This window comes from Giraffa tippelskirchi, chromosome 12 (genome assembly GCF_054371585.1).
Source record: "Giraffa tippelskirchi isolate mGirTip1 chromosome 12, T2T-mGirTip1v1.2.pri, whole genome shotgun sequence".
NCBI classification, from domain to species: domain Eukaryota; kingdom Metazoa; phylum Chordata; class Mammalia; order Artiodactyla; family Giraffidae; genus Giraffa; species Giraffa tippelskirchi.
Window position 1 is genome coordinate 52,300,136 of NC_137286.1, and position 6,000 is coordinate 52,306,135.

Consider the following 6,000-nt stretch of genomic DNA (forward strand, 5'->3'; position numbering starts at 1 on the left):
ATTTGAAAGCATCAATTCTTCGACGCTCAGCCTTCTTTAAGGTACAACTCTCACATCCGTACGTGACTACTGGACAAACAATATTTTTGACTATACGTACCTTCGTAAGATATGCAGATGACACCACACTTATGGCAGAAAGCAAAGAACTAAAGAGCCTCTTGATGAAAGTGAAAAAGGAGAGTGAAAAAGTTGGCTTAAAACTCAACATTCAGAAAACTACGATCATGACCTCCGGTCCTATCACTTCATAGCAAACAGATGGGGAAACAATGGAAACAGTGACAGACTTTTTGGGGGGTCCAAAATCAGTGCAGATGGTAACTGCAGCCATGAAATTAAAAGACTCTTGCTCCTTGGGAGAAAAGTTATGATCAACCTAGACAGCATATTAAAAAGCTGAGACATTACTTTGCCATCAAAGGTCCATCTAGTCAAAGCTATGGTTTTTCCAGTAGTCATGTATGGATGTGAGAGTTGGACTATAAAGAAAGCTGAGTGCTGAAGAATTGATGCTTTTGAACTGTTGTATTGGGGAAGACTCTTGAGAGTCCCTTGGACAGCAAGGAGATCCAACCAGTCCATCCTAAAGGAAATCAATCCTGAATATTCATTAGAAGGACTGAGGGTGAAGTTGAAACTCCAATACTTTGACCACCTGATGCAAAGAACTGACTCATTAGAAAAGACCCTGATGCTGGGCAAGATTGAAGGCGGGAGGAGAAGAGGACGACAGAGGATAAGATGGTTGGATAGCATCACCGACTCAATGGACATGAGTTTGAGTAGGCTCCAGGAGTTGGTGATGGACAGGGAAGCCTGCCATGCTTCAGTCCATGGGGCCGCAAAGAGTCAGACACAAGTGAGCGACTGAACTGAACTGAACCTTGCCAATGAAGTGATGTCTCCCACTGCCTATGTTTGTCATAGCTTTCCTTCCAAGGATGAAGTTCCTTTTAATTTCATGGCTGCAGTCACCATCTACAGTGATTTTAGAGCCCAAGAAAAGAAAATCTGTCACTGCTTCCACTTTTACCCCTTCTGTTTGCCATGAAGTGATGGGACCAGATGCCATGATCTTAGTTTTTTCTTTAGTGCTGAGTTTCAAGCCAGCTTTTCCACTCTCCTCTTTCACCCTCATCAAGAGACTCTTTAGTTACTCCTCACTTTCTGCCATTAGAGTGGTATCATCTGCATACCTGAGGTTATTGATATTTCTCCCGGCAATCTTGATTCCAGCTTGTGCTTCATCCAGCCTGGCGTTTCTCACGATGTACTCTGCATATAAGTTAAATAAGCAGGATGACAATATACAGCCTTGACGTACTCCTTTCCCAATTTGGAACCAGTCTGTTGTTCCATGTCCATTTCTAACTGTTGCTTTCTGACCTGCATACAGGTTTCTCAAGAGACAGGTCAGATGGTCTGGTATTCCCATCTCTTTAAGAATTTTCCACAGTTTGTTGTGATCCACAAAGTCAAAGGCCTTAGTGTAGTCAATGAAGCAGAAGTAGATGTTTTTCTGGAATTTTCTTGCTTTCTCTATGATCCAATGAATGTTGGCAATTTGATCTCTGGTTCCTCTGCCTTTTAGGAACCCAGCTTCCACATCTGAAAGTTCTTGGTTCTCATACCGCTGAAGCCTAGCTTGAAGGATCTTGAGCATTACCTTGCTAGCATGTGAAATGAGACCTCTTGCAGTGTGAAGTCAAGTGGGCCTTAGAAACCATTACTATGAGCAAAGCTAGTGGAAGTGATGGAATTCCAGCTGAGCTTTTTAAAATCCTAAAAGATAATGCTGTTAAAGTGCTGCACTCAATATGCCAGCAAATTTGGAAAACTCAGCAGTGGCCACAGGACTGGAAAAGATCAGAGAAACTATAAGAGAAGTCGTTTAGTCCCATAAACCTGTTATGCCTCCATTTCCTCATCAATGAAATACATATAATAAGAGAACCTGTCTTGTGAGAGAATTTTCAGAACTAAATGAGTTAACACTTAAAACATACTTAACACAATATCAAAGAAATGGCACATGGTCAGCAAATGTTAATTATTAAGATATCAGAGCAATGAAGAAGCAACATTGCAATAACTGAAAATATTTAACTATAAACTTGTTTTTCCAACCTTCAAGTCTCACCAATACACAAGGGAGAGAGTTTCCAATACCCTGCATGGGAAATCTCCAGGGACAACCGCTGAAGAGCAAAACTAGCTACCTGAGTTAATAATCTAGACTCCGTTGAATCAGAGCAGGAACAACCATGGGCAATTGGCAGCTACTCTTGGTTTCACATATGTCAGCCCTGAGGAAATGGATCTCAAGCAAGTAACCTCATCCTTTGAAAGATCTACGTTCCCTTTTCCCTGGGATGAACAGGGCTTCCCAGCTGGCGCTAGTGGTAAAGAACCCACCTACCAATGCAGAAGACATAAGGGACGTGAGTTCGATCCCTGGGTGGAGAAGAATCCCCTGGACAGAGGAGCCTGGCAGGCTATAGTCCATGAGATTGCAAAGAGTCAGACACGACTAAAGCGACTTAGCACACATGTAACAGCTGACTTAAAATGGAAGGATGCTCAAGAAAAAAGATTAGAAGGAACTATATCAACATGTAAACAGAAACTATCCCTAAGTGTGTGGTCAGTGTGAAAGTGAAAGTGTTAGTCGCTCAGCTGTGTCTGACTCTTTGTGACCCCATGGACTGTAGCCAGGCTCCTCTGTCCATGGGATTTTCCCAGGCAAGAATACTGGAGTGGTTGTCATTCACTTCTCCAGGGGATCTTCCCAAGTCAGGGATCGAACCCAGTCTCCTGCATTGCAGGCGTATTCTTTATCGTCTGAGCCATGGGGCATTTACATTTTCTTCCTTTCCTTTCCAGAATGTTCTACTCTCTGCAGTAACCTTGTGTTAATTTTGCATTTATTTTTTAACTTGTAGTACATATTTTAAATCTGAACTATTCTGTTGCCTAAAATAGATAATGACCTGAATCCCCTTCTTAACATAACTCTGAGGGAAAGGTCTACAAAGGTGATCAAAGATCAGACACCAAAGCGTGAGTAAGGAAAATGGGAAAGGTGGACTCAGGAACCCTAGAACAGTCTCTCTCCATTTCCGCCCCACAACCACACCTGACTCTCTTTATCAGAAATAATTTTTAAGGACAGACTTAGTGGGAGCGACGAAGTTCCAAGTAATAATGGCCAGCATTCACTGAGCTTTACATGCATAATCGCACTTAACCTTCCAACTCTATATTACAGCTTGGAAATGGGGGCTCCCAGCAGTTTCTCAATTTAGGGACTTGAGAAGGACACGCAAGCTTATGCAATGGGAAGAAGGACTGACTTGGAGAGGGGTCCCTATAGGTTTTGGGAGGGTTATTTCTACTCCAGTTTGCAGAAGCAGGTGACCAACCATCTTCCTGAAGGGCACCTGTGGCAAAGAAATGGAGGCAACTCAGCAAGAAATCCAGAGGGGGCGGGGGCGACCCCACAGGGACTCGGCCCATCTTTCCTCTTTTCCTTATTATGTCTTCTGGAGGGCTTCTTGCCAGAGCAGCAGTTATTTCATGGGCTGGGCACCGTGGGGAGGGAAGAAGCACGTGACACGTGGCCTCTGGTCTTAATGAAAGCCATTCTGATTTGCAGACAAGACCTACTGGCTGGTAATTGAGTCACTTGTAAATAAAGCTTCCAGACCCAAGAGTAACGGGTCAGGGAGAGTAGGTAATGGATTTTACGTGTACCATACAATCATTACTGGAGAAGTTCTGACAAGGAACTAATATTCATACAGTGCCCACTGTGTGCCAGGCCCCACCTCACACACGGCATTTCTGCAGTCCTGCCGGCAATGCTCTGTGGTCTGTCTCCCTCCCCTATGCCTGGGAAATGCCCTGTTCTCAGGCATAGTGCCGTGAATCTCAGAATGCATTTTAAAGAGTAGTGCTGGCTTAGGCAGAGAAACTTCTGGAAACCCACTCCAAACCTCCTTTGTACCGGCCCCAGTCGCTGCTACAAAACATACTCCTGAAATACCAGGGAAATGCTACATTCAAGACAAATTCTAAAATGGGCTCCTTTAAAGCTAAAAAGAAATGATACAAATGAACTTATTTACAAAACAGAAACAGACTCACAGACTTAAGAGAACAAACTTACGGTTACCAGAATGAACGGTTACAAGAATGAAATAGTGTCATATGCAGCAAAATGGGTGGACCTAGGGATTGTCATACCGAGTGAAGTAAGTCAGACAGAGAAGCAAAAGCATCATATGACATCCCTTATATGCGGAATCTAAAAAGACATGATACAAATGAACTTACTTACAAAACAGAAACAGCCTCACAGACCTAGAGAAGGAATGTATGGTGACCAGGAGGAGAGGAAGACAGGAAGGGATAGTTAGGAAGTTCGGCATGGACATGTACACACTGCTATATTTAAAATGGGTAACCAACAAGGACCTACTGTCTAGCACATGGAACTCTGCTCCATGTTATGTGGCAGCCTGGATGGGACGGGAGTTTGGGGGAGATGGATACAGGTACTTGCATGGCTGAGCCCCTTTTCTGTGCACCTGAAACTATCACAACACTGTCCATTGGCTATACTTCAGTATAAAATAAAAAGTTAAAAAAGAATAAAATAAAATGGGGTTCCTTATACACGCCATCCACATAATAAAGGAATTGTATTTCTTTCCCTTTTCAGTGCTTGCTGTTTCCTCCCATTTCTCCTGGGTCGGCTGGGAGGTCTGGGGGAAGCCCCCCAAGGGGAGGCGGGGGGCAGGTGGCCAGATGGAGGGGGACGCCTGACTTCACGGTCACTGGGTCACATAGTCCATGACCAAGTGTCCAGCCGGGCGGAGGCGGTCCCGCAGAGGTGGTTCCCGGCAGGTAAGGTGGCTGTCCCCTTCCCTTTCTGTGTGCCAGATGAGTGAATGTCCTGTAATCCCAAGAACAGGTAACCTCACACGTGCTGGAGCTCTGGCCCCATGACACAGGCTTTGATGAGAAGAGGGGAGGACAGCATCAACCCAACCTGACTCAGGAGGGCGATCAGCCACCTGCAAGTCTGCTCTGGAGGCTCCCACAGGGCAGGGCTTTCTGTTTTAATTTTATGTATTTATTTATTTATTTTTGGCTGTGCTGGGTCTTCACTGCTGTGCAGGCTTTTCTCTAGTTGCGGCGCTCAGGCTTCTCATTGCAGTGGATTCTGTTATGGAGCATGGGCTCTATGGCACGTGGGTGTCAGTAGTGGTGGCACAAGGGCTGGGGAGTTGTTCCCAGGCTCTAGAGCACAGACTCAGTAGTTGTGGCGCACAGGCTTAGTTGCTCTGCAGCAGGTGGGCTCTTTCTGGACCAGGGATCGAACTTGTGTCTCTTGCATTGGCAGGTGGATTCTTCACCACTGAGCCACCAGGGAAGCCCAAGACTTTCCATTTTAAAACCAAGTAACTCCCCCAACTAAAATAAATAAATTTATTAAAAAAAAAATAAAAAAAAATAAAACCAAGTAACTATATAGTGATGGATGGAAGCTAAATTTTTGGTGATGAGCAAACTGTAGGGATGGGGTAGCAATATAATGTTGTACATGTGAAACTTACATTGTAAGCTAATGTTACCTCAATAAAAAACAGTTCTGATGTAGAATGAAAGTTAAAAAAATAAAAAATAAACCAGTTGGTCCTGGACAAACCAGGAAGAGTTGGTCACCTTACCCACCCTCTCCCTGTTCAGTACTGTGATCTCTACCCACAGGCACACGCCATCCTGTGTATTCCCCAGCGGGCAGGCTCTGATAACAGCGAATGTTTATTGTTTGCTCATTGCCTGGCGCTTTCCATATCTGTCCCATTTACTCCTCAACACAGGCCTAGGGAGAAGATATCATTAGCACCTCCTTTCACAGATGAAGAAACTGAGGCTGACCAAGGGTGAACAACTTGAATACGCAGAGTTCCATAAAACCAACTTGCTATC